Source organism: Rattus norvegicus, chromosome 6, assembly GCF_036323735.1.
Source record: "Rattus norvegicus strain BN/NHsdMcwi chromosome 6, GRCr8, whole genome shotgun sequence".
Taxonomy (NCBI): Eukaryota; Metazoa; Chordata; class Mammalia; order Rodentia; family Muridae; genus Rattus; species Rattus norvegicus.
Window position 1 is genome coordinate 29,937,894 of NC_086024.1, and position 16,178 is coordinate 29,954,071.

The 16,178-nt window shown below is 48.9% G+C and overlaps 1 protein-coding gene across 2 annotated transcripts in view; it reads right to left on the reverse strand.

The window, feature by feature from the left end:
• The window catches only part of Plb1 (phospholipase B1), a 138,481-nt gene extending 130,767 nt beyond the window's left edge, over positions 1-7,714 (reverse strand). The window contains exon 1 of one of the 2 annotated variants that reach the window (XM_063261536.1): positions 7,377-7,714. The gene's annotated coding sequence lies outside the window, so the exon portion shown is untranslated. The remainder of the gene's footprint in view (positions 1-7,376) is intronic. The other variant, XM_039111765.2, reaches the window with a different exon arrangement.
• Positions 7,715-16,178: the final 8,464 nt, after the last annotated feature.

Here is a 16,178-nt window from a genome sequence, read left to right on the forward strand (position 1 = left end):
GTAGGCCGACCATCCCAACTCATTGTCAGGTGGCATTTCTAAAACTCCTTTCACTCACCTGTTCCCGTCCTTCAGTGTGGCTTCTGTTCCCACCACTCCATGAAAAGTTCTTGAAGGTCAGTAGTTTGTTGAATCCAATGGACGGAAAAGGATTCTCATACCTCCTTGCACTGGGCGTCTCTATAAAGTGTGAGCGGTGGCCTCAACTGCTTTCTTGAGATACTAGCCCTGTCTGGGGTTCCTGGTTTCTTCTGGCCCCTCCTCCTCTGACCTGGACCCTCCTCTGCTGGTTCTCAAGGCAACCATAGCAGCCCTTGGCTTTATTTAAAGCCTGTGTGTCAATCATTCCTACATTCCCACTTCCAGACAGACCTTTCTTCTCAGCTTCAAGCTCCATAAACTCATTCACTGACTCAATACCCTCCCTTTGATGTCTGTGGGTTCTTCATGCTCTGGGAGTGTAGAACCAGCCACATCATTCTTCTGCCATCGTTTTCAACCCTACAGGAAACAGCAGTGGCCATTGCAGACAGACCCAGACAATATCCAGGGGACCTCCTCTCGCTCCAGCAGGTCACCAGTGGCTGAGTCCCATCAATTTTGTATTGCAAACCATTCTCCAGTTGTGGGACTAAGCTTACAGTCACCCACAACTGGCTAAACGTCGCCGGCTATATTTCTGCTCCTTATGTTTTCCTTTCCTTTCTTTAACTATATTAGTCTGAACAATCTTGTCAGCGTGCAAGCCTAATGTCTCATCCTGTATAAAACCACTCGGAAATGTTCCTATTGCTCCTTAGTCAGAGACCGTTCACCTCAGCAAGATCCATAAGACCCCGTGTGCCTACTCTTCATTCTCAAATTCCACATTCTCTCCTTGTTTTACACACACACACACACACACACACACACACACACACACACAACCATACACACATACACATACAATCATATACCCATATACACACACACACACACAAACACACACCACTAGGCTCCTGTCTGTCATACGTGTTCACAGATTATCCTGTCTGACTAACCTTACGTCCCCAGAGGACGCTGCTGCTGTGTCCCCACTACACAGCATAAAGCCTGACGTCAGTAACTGCTGTATAAATCTACTCCCACTCACGTCATTCCTCAGGGGCCACAGTAAGAAGAATCAAATTTTACTTCTCAGTAGCTTAACTACCCTCACCCTCTCTGGTAGGTTGCTTAAGGCTCTGTTGCTTTGGCTACTTCACCATGATGGGGAACAAACAGTTGGCCAGTTGGAGCTCTCTCCTTTGCTGAAAAAGGCAGACCCTGTATTTCATTCAGCAATGGGATTCCCATAGGGCTCCTAATACAATAATGACCCAGTTGGAAGCATGGTCGTCAGAGTTGGTCTCTTGAGACTAAGAAGAATACACTGCCTCATGAGGAAAGAGATGCTTCTGCTGCTGGACCCAAATATGTCCCGTTGTCCTCCAGAGAACTCTCTGAAAACGCTCCCCTGAGAACCAAGAAAACCTTCCATTTCCCTGTCCTGTAAAATGAGGATAATGGATCTGCCAGGTCAGTGCCAAAATTCCCACCCTGGCAGAACACTTGCCATGGAAACCATGTTCCTCTTCTCAGGTACCGTGTAACCCTGAGGGTTCAGAAGCGCCTGCAGATGGTTCCCTCCCAGCTGTAAGTTAATAAATACACTCTGCTAATCTTGCCAACTCGGTCTCGTACTTAGCTGGATTCTTCCTATAATCCTAAAACTGTAGCTGGCATCCGTTTCGCCTGCCTGTCGCCGAGCTCAAGCTCGTGGCTCTCGGTGGATTGATTGCAGGTCCCACTTAAGAACCCCGGCCAGCTCCCTCTGCCTTGAATCATTTGACTGCAGTGTTGACTTGTCAAGTCCAGGTATTTATGTTTGGGTTACCTTGCCCTGGGGCTGCGTGCTTGATGACTTGCCTTCTGCAGCTCCTCCTTTCATTCACCCTGTGTCCTTAGGTGCTGTCCTGTCATGTAGAGGATCACAGTGGAAGGCAGACATGATTCCTAGCATCTCACCTCCCAGAGTGGAGAGCTGGCAGCTTCCTTTAGACTAGCCTCCCACCCAACCAGGACAAACAAACCCAGAGAAAAACTGTCCTTTCTGCCTGCTCACTTGACCTGAAAATTTGATTCTTTCAAAGATGTTGTTTCTCTGACATATTCTGCCTGTAGGAGGCTGGGATTACTGAGTTCCCAGGTATTCTGACAGGTCAGGGCTCAAACCAGGGATCCACTAGGTAACCTCAGCTAGAAGCAAGCATGAATCTGAAGGATGAAGGGGAGGAGTCAGAAGAGGAGAAAAGAGGAGGAGGAGGAGGAAGAAGGAAGGAGGGGGAGCAGGAGGAAGAAAAAAGAGGATGGGGAGGGGAGGAGGAGGAGGAAGGAGGAGGGAGAGGAGAGAGGAAGATGAGAAGGTGGGAGGAGGGGAGGAGGAGAGGAAGGAGGAGGAAGGATGGAGAAGAGGGGGAGGGAGAGGAAGAGGGGGAAGAGGAAGAGAGGAGGAGGAAGAAGAGGAGGAGGAAGAAGTGGAGGAGGAAGAAGAGGAGGAGGAAGGGAAGAGGAGGAAGAGGAGGAAGAGGGAGATGAGGAGGAAGAGAAGGAGGAAGGGAAGAGGGGGATAAGGAAGAGGAAGAGGAGGAAGAGGAGGAGGAGGAAGAGGAGGAGGAGGAAGAGGAGGAAGAAGGGAAGAGGAGGAAGAGGAAGAGGAGGAGGAAGGGAAGAGGGGGATAAGGAAGAGGAGGAGAAAGAGGAGAGGAGGAGGAAGGGAAGAGGAGGAAGAAAAGGAGGAGGAAGAGAAGGAGGAAGGGAAGAGGGGGAGAAGGAAGAGGAAGAGGAGGAAGAGGAGCAGAGGAGGAAGAGGAGCAGAGGAGGAAGAGGAGGAGGAAGAGGAGCAGAGGAGGAAGAGGAGCAGAGGAGGAAGGAGAAGGAAGAGGAGTAAGAGGGGCAGAGGAGGAAGAGGAGGGGGAGGAAGAGGAGGAGGAAGAGGAGGAGGAGGGAGGAAGAGGAGGAGGAAGAGGGAGGAAGAGGAGGAGGAAGAGGAGGAGGAGGAGAGCTAAGACCAGACCTGCCAGGCTTAGCAGAACAAGGATGTCTCTAAAGATGTGGACCCTGGAGAGGGACCCAATAGGGAGGGGTGAAGCCATTTAGGAGCCTGGGAGATTCTCCATGACCAGCTGACTGAAGCATCATATGGGTCAGAAAAACACAGACAACAAACCTGTGCAGTGAGAAAAGTCCAAAGCCACCACAGTCCCCCCTCTCCCGCACCCCAGCATCAGGGCAGAACCCTGATCTTCCATGCATCAGGCCCTGGGAAACTTAATGATGTCAAAGCTCGTTTGCCCAGATTTCCCACCCCAACTCCCCAGTGCTGGAGCAGCCTGACTTTCCCAGCTAGGGAGACAGGGGAAAGCACTGTATGACTCAGCACCAAGGCCTTCCCCAGCCTTGGAGGGTGGGATAGGGGTGCATTTCCAGTGGAACCCGGCATTTTGTTATCTGTGCTGGCTGGTCTGTGTCAGCTTGACAGAAAAACTACAGTTCTCCGAAAAGAGGAAAACATAATCAAGAAAATGCCCCCATGAGATCTGATCTTAAGGCATTTTCTTAATTAGTGGTGGATAGGGGAGGGCCCAGCATATTGTGGGGGGGCACTCCGGGGCTGGTGGTCCTTGGGTTCTATATGAAAACAGGCTGAGAAAGCCAAGGGAACAGCCAGTAAACAGCAGTTCTCCACAGCCTCTGCTTGGCTCCTGCCTCCAGGTCCTGCCCTGTTTGAGTGCCCATCCTGATTTCCTTTGATGATGAGTAGAGACATAGAAGTGTAAACTGAGGGCTGGAGAGATGGCTCAGGGGTTAAGAGCACTGAATGCTCTTCCAGAGGTCCTGAGTTCAATCCCCAGCTACCACATGGTGGCTTCTAACTATCTGTTATGAGATCTGGTGCCCTCTTCTGGCCTGCAGGCATATATACAGCACAGGATGATATATATATATATATATATATATATATATATATATATATATATATATATATATATATATATATATATATAATAAATCTTAAAAAAACAAAAAAGTGTAAGCAGGTAAATCTTTTCCTCCCCCACATGTTTTCTGGCCGTGGTTTTTTGCCACAGCAGTAGAATCCACAACTAAGACAATATCCTAGGAGCTGGATATTTTATCCTCTGGGAGTTGTCCCTGTGAGAATGGATCCAGACCACTTACTTGTCAAAAGCAGGCTTATAAACAGCTCCTCAGAGCCAATACCTATGCTTACACCTGGGTAGGTCAGCCAGTATCCCATATCCCGAGTCTTCCGCTCATCCCTCTTAATACTTTCTTTTTTTTTTTTTTTTTTTTTTTTTTCGGAGCTGAGGACCGAACCCAGGGCCTTGTGCTTGCTAGGCAAGCGCTCTACCACTGAGCTAAATCCCCAACCCCTCCGCTCATCCCTCTTGAAGGCTTGCGACTGCAGCTTTCCATCTCATAGGTACAGTGCACACCCACATGGTTGGGAACCCAACCTATTACATCGCCCAGCCCCAGGCCCCTTTCCCTTAAGAGCTCAGCGACGATATTCTCGCTATGATGTGCACAGCTCAAAGTAGCAGGCTTCTTCCCTCGCCTCTCTCAGCTTCTTCTATCAGTAAGAGCCCACCCGTTCTAAGACCAAGGGGCCCATGTAATTGGCCCAGGAAGCAGATGTCTTGAAAAGAAGGGCCCCCTGAGTCCCAAGGTGATAGTAGTTTAAAGAGGGCAGCCACCTATTAACAAAGCACAAAGGCTTCCCCATCCCCTTCTCTCATACGGTCAGAGAATGAAACGATTCTTTCTGCAACTCAAAGCCGACTCCCCAAGTTAGCATCTCTTTTCTTTTTCTCCTTGGAGGCTGGTGCTCCAGGTTCATGCGCTTCTACTCACTACCCTACATAGGGACCAACATACACCTGCCCTGTATGACTTGGTGTTCTGAACCCAGAGGAATCATCCTGGCAGAGGCAGGGAGTCGGTACACACTCTCTGAGCTACTTCTGCCTGCCGAGTATGGCCTCTGATCACGGAGCTTCAGTTGTTTCATCCGTGGACATCGGATGGCAATGGGCAGGCATAACCATTGCCTCTTGTGGGCTCATTTCACTGCGCTGTGGTGAAGGGTCCTGGAAACTTCCAAGAAAGGACAAGGTGATTTCGATGTAGAGTGGGGAGAGGCTGGAGTGGACTAGCAAGCTCTCAATGCCTGGATAACCATGGGCCTTTATCCCAGGTAAAAAGGGGAGCAAGTAAAGAACTGTCAGGACCTCTTCATGGTTTGGTTTTTTTGAAACAGAAGTCTCAGTCAGCTCACAAGGCTTCAGACTCACTATGTAGCTAAGGATGCTTCTTCTTTTTTTTTTTTTCTTTTTTTCGGAGCTGGGGACCGAACCCAGGGCCTTGCGTTCGCTAGGCAAGCGCTCTACCACTGAGCTAAATCCCCAACCCGTTAAGGATGCTTCTTACACCTTAAGCCCTTAAGCTTGAACCCTTAAACTGGATTTTCCCGCTTCTGCTTCCTGAGTTCTAGGATTCTCAGGCATGTTCTGCCACCCCTGGCTGATGTGGTGATCGGGCTGTCTGGTAACTGGGTCATACCCCCATGTTCCCCGGTTTTGATGGCTTTGTGGACCATAGATCTAGGGAGATAAGGATGGCTGTTCTGCCGCCACTTAAGACCTGAAGGAGGTTTACCACAGTGAAGGGGGAGGCATGTTCATGAAGGAGATGGACGTGCTGGCCTAGACATTGTCTTGTGCCTTGAGTAAGGATCCGAGGACCTAGCTGAGGGGTTTGCAAAGACTGCAGAGGGGAAAGCAGAGTGTGGACTTAGACACCACAGTAAGCCCTTCCCTTGAGAGACTGCAGTGACAGGTCAGAACATAAATCGAAGAGTCAAAAGTGGGCTCTGGGAAGCCAGTGGTGGCAGCTCACCTGGAACTCAGCCTTGGGAAGCCTGAAGCAGGAGGATTGTGAGTTCAAGATCACCCTTGTCTCAAGAGAGAGAGAGACAGCATGAGAGACCATGCAGACGTGTTCTGGGCTAGAGCAATTTGAGAGTTCTGGGAAGCCAATTAGGCTGTGGCTTCTGTCTCGGGACAGACTAGAGAAGAGAAAATACCAACACCCGCTACCTGAAGAACAACTGTGTCATTACCTGGCCGTGAAGCAAAGATCTACAAAGCAACCATAAAAGTAAAGGCTTCGAGAGATGGCGCAGTAGGTAAAAAGCTCACCATATAAATGTGAGGATCTGGGTGTAGGTCCCCAGAACCCACTTCAAGCCAGACATGATAGCATATGTCTGTAATGCCAGGACTTCCTATACTCAGAGAGGAAGTAGAGACAAGAGTCCTCTGACCATACCTCGGCTTGTGCTCACACAGATGCATGCATGCATGCGTGTGCTCACATAGACAAAAGGCTTGGTTATGGGGGATTCAAGGATCAAAAGCTTGGAAAATGGAATCTTAACCAAGACAGGAGCACTGCAGCTCGAGTGAGGCTCCTCGGAATCTCAGCTCAGCTCTGCATCCACAGACAACTGCTCTCACCTGAGCATCCGAATGCTCACATTCATTCCATGGTAGGGCCGTTTTTAGCTCCTCCCAGCTCACACTCCCGGAGGCTCCCTTTTTTGTTTTGGTGTCACTTTCCCAAGGTATGGGTCCCGTGTGGGCAGAAAGAACTCCTGACTCACCCAGCATTCTGTGTATGTTGGGATTTCAGTGTCATCAGGGAGGGGGAAAAATGTGAGGTGTGGTCCACGCCCTCAAAGACTTTATCATCACCTCTTTGGAATCACCAGCAGCAATAGAGTCTAGAAGCTTTAAGAAAGAGGAGAGGGCAGTGCATAGGGCTGCTGAGAGCAGAGAGGGGCCATCCTGAGGGAAGCCAGTTGGAGCAAAGTCAACTTCAAGCCCCATCTCGAAGAAATGACGAAGTCTGACTGTAGGCACCTGAGTAAAAGCAGGGCCGCCAGCTGTAAGCACACAGATGTGGGCCCGGCCTGGCGGATCTGACTAGATGGAACAGAACTCATTCAAAGAAGTGCAGCCATGGTGCTTGGTGGCTTTCATTTAGGTCCACAGACACTGGGCCAGAACACGGCCAGAGTCCCGTGAGCCAATGTCAGAGATGACATATATTCTGTGAAGACTTAGTCCCCAAATGAGTGTGTCACTTGAGTCCAGATAAAGACATTTAGCCACATGGGCTCACCACACATCACGTGCAAAGCTGTAAATAATAGTGCTGACGTTGTCCCCTCTCCATCCCCCTGACCGCAGCAATAAAAGCTGATTTCCCACCTTGAGATGCACATTTGTCTTCCTCTTCCCACTCGCTTCCCTCCTAGGTCTCTGAGGTCCTGATTGTTGCACAGGCTTCTCTGGAGAGCATCTCCCGGGACACCCCATTACCCACGTGACAGAGGCAGGCTCCTCCCTTTGTCTTCTGGCCCCGCCCACCTCTCCACACACCTCATTTCATTCATCTCCCAGCGTTTTATTTCCTCGGTTGGGCTTTCCTCTCTTCATCCAGGGTGTTTCCTCAGTGCCAAAAGGTCAATCATGTCCTACTTAGAGTGATACTATTATTCCTGTGGCCTTGCAGAAGGTTACAAGAAGTGGTCACAAGACCGTCTTTAGTCCTCCCCTACCCCCACCTCCAAAGCCCTCTACAACGACTAAGACTAGATCTTTGGCCCAGTTAGTTAAAGGAACCCCCACCCCCATCCCCTTGACCTAGATAAGCAGCCCTGGTTCCTCTCTCCGTCATCTTCTCAGTCATATCCTGGCCAGAATACTTACCTCCACCTACATCTGACCAGTTCTGTCCCAACCCCTAGGTTTTCCGCAAGCTCCACCCATCTCAGATAGCAGAGAAGTAAATTCTAAGCCGGAGACCTCTGACCCTGGTCCCTGCTTTGCTCTCTTCGAGAGCGCCCTGATCAAGCCACTGCAGAAGCTTCACAGTAGAGGGAACCCACGCTTCTCTTGAGGAGGTGAGAGCGTGCTGCGATCAGATGTGTGGCTCTTGCCTCCATTACTCTGCAGGAACGCTTACTCCTGGGGTTTGTTTCCAGGTCCTGCCCACCGGCTAGGAGCTCACCCCCTTTGAAAAGCTAGATCTAAAGTACAGGTTCTCAACCTGTGGGTCAAGACCCCACCCCCCACGGAGGCCGAATGACCCTTCACGGGGATCGGGGTGGGGTCGTCTAAGAGTATCCAAACAGCAGATACCTCTGACGCAGCACCCTTCTTTGGACCTCGTTGGTACACAAAAGTTCTTGTTAAGGAAGATGAGGCTCCACCTGCCCTGAGAACATACCCTTTGCTTTGACTGGAGGTGCCCCGGGACCCAGAAGGCTCCGACCCGCAGCTCTGAGACCTTGAATCGCTTTCCACAGTGGCCTTCTCCTTGCTTCCTCCTGTCCCTCAGCATAATGGCCATGGCCAGGGAGAGGCCTAGATGAGCAGAAATGAACTTCAAGAGGATCAGAGAAGCAGCTGCACCCCGTGAAATGATCCAACCCCACCAGCCTAGCCACTCCACTATACAAAATAAATGATGCCTAAATATTTGGGGCGGACTCTGAGGCACTGATGTGGTAAGAGGCCAGAGGTAAGATTACCGGGGTTTAATTTTTTTTTTCTCTAAAACAAGATCAAAACCTGCCTGAAAGAGTGCTTTCTTCTTTCCTTTCTTTCTTTTTTTAAATCAAGAAAAGCAAAGCAGGGCTGGGCAGCGGCTAACTCTCTGTAACGTGCTTGCTGTGCCTGCAGAAGGACCAGACTCTGACCCGACAGAACCCATGTTTTGAAAACAAAGCTGGGAATGGTGGCATGTTCTGATTATCCCAGTCCTGAAGAAGCAGAGGCAGGAGGATTCCTGGGGTTCACTGGGCAAGCTCTGGTCTCAGTCAGACGGAAGAACCAGAGAGACGGCTACTCTCCAGAGCACTCGCTGCTCTTTCAGAGAACCTCGGTTCAGTTCCCAGGACCCACAACCACCCAGTAACACCAGATCCAGGGTCTTTGACACCACCTTCTGGCCTCTGAGGGTACTGCACACATGTGACACGCATAGTACACGCAGGGAAACTACTCAAGAGCACAAGACAGAGTAAATAATCTTCTTAAAAGTATGCTGGCCACATCAATTAAACTAATTAAAGGTACAGACCTTTAATCCTAGCACTTGGGAGGCAGAGGCAGAGGCAGGTTGATCTCTAAATTCAAGGTCAGCCTGGTCTCCACAGCAAGTTCCAGGACAGCCAAGACTACACAGAGAAACTGTCTTGAAAAACAAAAAACAAAAAAAAACAAAAAAAAACAAAAAAAAACAAAAAAAAAAAACAAAATCAAACAACCAACCAACCAAACAAACAAAAAACCCAAAACAAATAAACAAACAAAACTCACCACCACCACCAAGAACAAGAAAAAAGGAAGAGTCAGTTAAAAACAAACCAATATACCAGAAAGAGATTGAGGCAGACTCCCAGTGTTAACCTCTGACCTCCAGACAAACACATACACACACATGTGGGGCATACCTGAACACACAAACAAACGAACAAGCAATCTGCACACAAAACAAGAAGAACAAAGAAGGAAGCCAAGAGCAAACTCTGAATGTTTTTGTCTGCACAGAGAGCCTCGCTGCCCTGTTATTTTTAATCCTGGTGATTCCAGAGGAGCAAGAGTAGAGCTGAGCTTTAGGGGACAAGGGGCTTTTTACAGATGTCTGTATTAGTAAAAGGTTTTCAAAGAGATACATCTTTTCAAAGCAAGTAAAGAAAAAAATGTCCAAGTAAATAAGTAAATAAATAAATCGTTTTAGCCTAGACTTGACAAAATCTGCATTTTCACTGAATACAGCTTCTCTCTGGACTTACTACAATCTACAGTTTACTCTCTGAGAGAGAATTTAGGCCAGTTGATAACACTAGAGGATGGTCGTGCCATCACACCACAGGGGCACCCCTGGGTCCAGCTGGTGTCCAGATTGAGACAGAGCCATCCATCCATCAGGCCAGAATCCCTCCAAGGAAAGGGAGAGAAGCCCCTCAGGGTCCTCTGGAAGAATCTCACTAGCCCGGGAACCTTTCTCATCTTGGCACCTCCTTCTCTAACCCCTCCACCAAATGACCTCAGAGGGAGCTGCCCCGTCCCTTGAGACAGTTGTGTTGTCCTCATATGAACAGAATGCTTCTTGTAAGCCACTGCCTGCACATGGGTTCATCTCCTAGAGTCTGCCTACATGGGAGGTATGGCCTAAGCTGTCCCCTATTACCTATCCTTGGGACAGAGATGGGACAATAGATGTCCACAGAACTCAATGTTCAAGGTGGGGCAGGTAGAGTCCGTCTTCTTCTGGAGAGATCCAGCTGTTAAACGGAGAAGAGGTACCACTCACATCCAGAGACAAGGGGGAACCCTAGTCTCAGGAGGTGAAGCCTTGTCAGAATCCCAGTAGATACATCGATTGGCAACCCAGCAGTCTCCTAGCTAAAGGCTCCTCCAAAGGCTGGGACCGTTGTAGGTGGGGCTCGGCGTTCCAGCCACCTTCTACCCACATTGCCGCCCAAGTCTTGCGGTCCAGGCGCTGTCCGTTTTAAGGCTTTCTTGTTCTCAACAGAGAATACTCTCCTTCCTATATAACTTCTCCTGACAAATGTGCCCTGTACCCTAGAAAACCATGTGCCACGCCCCAACCCCCTTGGTGTTTTCCCTCGACTAGGCCTGGTAGCATCCCAGAAGCTCCTCTTCTCCCCAGCAATTATGCCTGCTCTCTGGCTGGTCATAGATCTGTCAGTACAGACAGAGCTCTTTGGAAAGCTTAGCCTCTGTAGCCCAGTTGTCAGGATCTGCTGTCTCAGACTAGCGTTCAATAAAACTGCCCTGAAACAAAGGCAAGAACTGACACCTGACTTTAGCCAATAGGCCAAAAGGCGGTGAGTTAGAATGTATCGTAAGACCCAGTATTTAAAGTCCCTGCAGAAAGTGAAAGAGATACAATGAAGGTTCCCTGTCCCAAAGTCCATCTGCCACCCAACAGTTACCACTGTCCTTCCTTTCCAGACCCCAAGCCTCTAGTATCTGACCCCTCTCCCATTCACCCTGAACCCCAAAGTTCTAAGACCCCCCCCCAAACTAGAATCCACACAGAGAGAAAATACAGCATTTGTGTTTCTGGGTCTGAGTCACCTGGTTTAGTATATTTCCCTGAAAGTTTTACAATTTCATTTTTCTTTATAATTGATTATATCTGTCCATTATGTCCGTGTACCACATCGTCATTCACCAAAACTGGTAGCTAATCCTGAGAAGAGAGGAGCGGCTGCTGGGGAGAAACCAGGATCCCTCCCAGACTACACTGCTCGCCAAGCCAGCTCAGATTTCCATTCCTCCCGAGGGCTAATAATGCCTGCCCAGTGCAGACAAGGCTGTTCATTCACAGAGATGTATGCAGAATCCATGAAACTGGGACTGGGGTGGTGGGGGACTGGCCTCGCTTTAGACCTGAGTTCAACTCCTAGGACTCATGTGAAAAAAGAAACCCAAACAGGCGTGGTGACGTTTATATATAATCTTAGAGCCGGGGAGGTGGAGACCGGCAGATTCCTGGGCCTCTCGGTCTAGCCTACTTGGCAAGCTCTGGGCCGATGAGAGACCAATGAGACAGCAAAAAATGGTGGACAACACCTGGGTGACAACACTTGAATACATGCATGCGCGTGCACGAGACAGACAGAGAGAGAGAGAGAGAGAGAGAGAGAGAGAGAGAGAGAGAGAGAGAGAGAGAGGCTGTACACACAGGTTTGTGTAGGTGAAGGTCAGCCCTCACAGCACTTTATAGCAGCCTCCATCGAGGGCCAAGAGCATGATGATTTATGATTTACTTGCCTGCCAAGTTTAAAATTCATGCAATTTGTGAAGACTTTTTAAAAATCTCTGGAGGAACTCACGCTATGTCGTTGTTGCCTATAAATCGAGGCCTTATGAACATTTCATTAATATTTTTTAATACAATAATATCTCAAAACATTCTTTCCTTCTTATGGAAATTTCGGGTTTGCATAAAATACCGAGCTCTCTCACAAGTGTGCGACTGGAGTGTGAGTGGGCGGAATGGGGTAAGAGCAGGCTACAATTTGTTTTTCTCAGGGCACTGGGAGGGTTCCCTGATCAAGTCAGCGAACCAGCAGAGAGAGACACTAGCAACTTACCCATATTCCTTCTCTGATCCCAACGCTACTGCCAAACTGCTGGATAAGCACCTCCACCTTGTCATCACATGCTCGCTTTTTAAAAAAATCTTATTTATTCTTTGAGAACTTTATATATGGCGTGCCTTCTATCAGAAGAGACAAAACCTTTTCAGCCATCCTTGTTCCCTACTTTGCAAACAGGTAAGTGAGTGACAGATCTTGGGAAGGAAAATCGGACATCATTCACAGAGCCCAAGGCTAAGGCAGGGCTGAGGTGGCTGGCTTGTTTGCCGAGGTAAGCTGCCCTGAGAGGGTGGAGGCTGGGTTCCATTCAGAGGCCTCCATGACCCCGCATTCCAGGCTCAGCAGCTTTCTCCACCTGCCAGGAAAGAACAAAAAAGACTTCCACTGGAGCTTCACGTGTGCTTGCTCTGTCTTTTTTCCACGTTTGGCACTGGCTAGAGAAGTGGCGTAACTATCTGGAAAGACCAGCCTGAGAGATAGGCCTTGTCCACCAGCTCCCGGCCCTGGGGCCACAGAACACAGCTCTGAAAGATCATCTTTGCGTCATCGCCCTCGTATTAAGCCTGGACACTATCGGTTCGCACGGTATTCTGAGGACACGTTGAATGAGAAGACATTTAAAAATGAGATGATTCTGTACTTTTAAATGCAGGCTTCTGGCTTCTTTTAAACTGCACACAGAGGCCCATAATCCTACTCAAATAGAACTGGCCATCCTCACACTGTCTTAGCTAGAGTCTCTATTGTCGTGACGAAACACCATGACCAAAAGTGCCTTGGGGAGGAAAGGGTTTATTTGGCTTATACTTCCATATCACAGCTCATCAACAAAAGTCAGGGCAGGAACCTGGAGAGAAGAGCTGACACAGAGGCCATGGAAGAATGCTGCTTACTGGCTTGCTCCCCAAGTCTTGCTTAACTTGCTTCATACACACAAGGACCGCCTGTCCTGGCATGGAAACACCTACAGTGAGCTGGGCCTTCTCACATCAATCATCAATCAAACAAAAAAAAAATTGCACCACAGGCCAATCTGGTGGGACATTTTCTCAGCTATCTTGTGCCTAGTTGACATAAAACACCCAGCACATCACCCTTCTCTCTTGTTTCTCTGATAAAGAAGCTGGGGTCAGTTTCCAGCTAGCATCTTGCCATGGTACTGGGGCTATTTACTTCTCAAACTCCACTGGGTGCTGAACTCTTCCTGAGTAGGCTGTATGCACTTCTGTAGGTCTGATTCCTTCCAGAAGACGAGCTTGTGAGCTCACCCCTACTAGAGTAAGCTCTGGAGCCAGGGTCCCTCCTGTTCCTCATTATTCGTTGCCGCATATTCCTGTTTCTCTGACGTGACTATGATCATGCAGTGCAGTGTGATAAACTCTTGAGCAGCCTGGTCTTCACGGGTGAGAGTCTCTGATCTCCCCTCTCGTCCTGAAAGGGGAGATTTGGTGCCCAATTCTGAAGGTTGACATTTTCCGAGGAACATCAACTGATTAGAAACCTGTCTGTATTGTAAAATAGGAAGTGAGGGGTCAGGAAATCATGTTGGGACAAACACACAACACAAAACTTCCCGGAGGGTTTGTTTTGGCTTATGGCTTGAAGGTACAGTCCATCGATCCAGGAAGGCATGGCTGTGGGAATCAATGGCAGCTGCTCACATTGCACCCTTAACCAGGAAGCAGAAGACGGTGGGCGCATGCTGGTCTGCCGCCAGCTTTCTTCTTTGTATTCACTCTTGGGGCTACAGCCCATGGGATGGTGCCACCCACGTTCAAGGTGGGTCTTCCTACATCGACCTAATCTAGAAACTCCCTCGTTGACACACCCAGAGGTTTGTTTTCCATGAAGACTCTAAATCCCACGAGGTTGACAGTCAGGGTTAGCTATCACACCCTAGGACAAGAGATTGATGGAACCGGGGGTGTCTAGTATAGAGCAAAGAAGGGCTACTTCCCTGCCTCATGTGCGAAGTCGTGAGGAAAAAGTGGGTTCAGTCATCCAGGCCTGGTACAGCACTCAAGGTACAGTATAATATACAACCATAACATTTGCAGCATGGACTCACTTGGTGCCTGCTTGGCCATATTCCAAGCACGCATACCCTCTCGCTAGTTTTAACACAGTACATTTAATCAATTGAAACCATAGGAGTTCAGGTCTTAACCACATTAATGTCTTCCTGTAGAAGACACTGCCTTGGGGGGAGCTCTGTGGGGTCTCCGTGGCTGGAGGAGTGCAGCAGAAACTGCCGAATGGGCTTTCTAAAGGGACGGGCATCTCAAATGACTCCTACGGTCTCACCTGATCAGGTATTCTGGGATTCAGGTAGTTTAAGTTCAGGGCTTCCCCTGCAGAGCTGAGGTGAGACATAGAAGATTAGAAAACCAAGAAAGGAAGTGGTGAGCTGGTGCTGCAGCTCCTTCTATGCAGAAAAGTGAGTCGCTTTGATACCGGCTGAGGCAGCCATGCTGGTGGTTTGAGTGAGGATGGCCCCCATAGACTCATACATCTGAATACTTGGTCCCTGCTTGGTGGAACTGTTTGGGCAGGATCAGGAGGGTGTGGCTTTGTTGGAGAAGGTGTGTCACTGGAGGTGGGCTTTGAAGTTTTCAAAGACTCAACATCATTCCCAGCGTGCTCTCTACCTCCTACATGTGCATCAGGATGTGAACTCTCAGCTTTTCCTGCTACTGAATCACCATGGACTCTAACCCTCTGGAACCGTGAGCCCAATTAAACGCTTTCTTTCACCAATTGCCTTGGCCATGGTGTCTCATCACAGCCGCAGAAAAGTGGCTGATACAGCAGGCAAACTGCACATTTACATAAACCTGCCATGAGGCTCCTATAGACTGATCTAAGTTGAGGAGAAACACACAGAGATGATCAATGGTGCATGTGATGGTGGACAGGCTCTAGAATCATCTAGGAGACAAGCTCCGAGCAGGTCTTTGAGGTATAATCTAGATTAGATTAGCTGGGGTGGGAAGATTCACTCTGAATGTGGACAGTAGCTCCCCATGGGCTGGGGTCCAAGGCTGAATGAAAAGGGAGAAAGTAAGCCAAGTTCAGGCGTTCATTCCCTCTGCCTTCCGCTGCCATACCTTTCCCACCGTGATGGACTGTATCCCCTCAAACTGTGAGCCCCAGGAAAACCCTAAGTTTCTTCTGTCATGGACTTTGCCACAGCAGAGAGGAAAGCAACAAATACAACGTATGAGGTTTCTTGGGGGTTCTTGAAGGCCAGGGGCCAATGCTGGGTGTCTCTCTCTCTACTGTGTTCCACTTTATTTTTTGAGACAGAATCCTCACTGAGCATGGAATTCACTGATGCAACTAGGGTAACTGGCCAATTCGCTCTAGAGATTCATCTGTTTCTGCCCCTTGCAGAATTGGGGTTACAAACATGCGGGACCTTTCAAAAAATTATTATTAAATATATTTGTCATCTGTGGGTATGTGCTTGCATGGGGACATGTGTGCAGGGGGCACTTATGTGCAGCTCAGAGGACAGCATGCAGATGTTGGTTCTCTCTTTCCACCATGTGGGCCTCAGGGTCAAAGCCAGGTCACGAGACTTGGTAACGAGTGTCTTTACACACTAAGCTATTTTGCCAGCTCAGTACCTGGCTTTCCATGGGTCCTAGGACCTCAAGTCAGACCTAATGGTTATGTAGTAGGCATTTTACCAACTGAGTCATCTCCCCAAACCCTTTATTGAAGTTTTGATACTATGGGAGTCTACGTTTCCTATCTCCATATGCACCCAACTGTGATGTAAAACTCGTGAAAATAATTGAGCTGGTTATGGTGACTGACACACAGCATTCAAGAGGTGGAGGCAGGAGGATCACTCCGAGTTCAAATG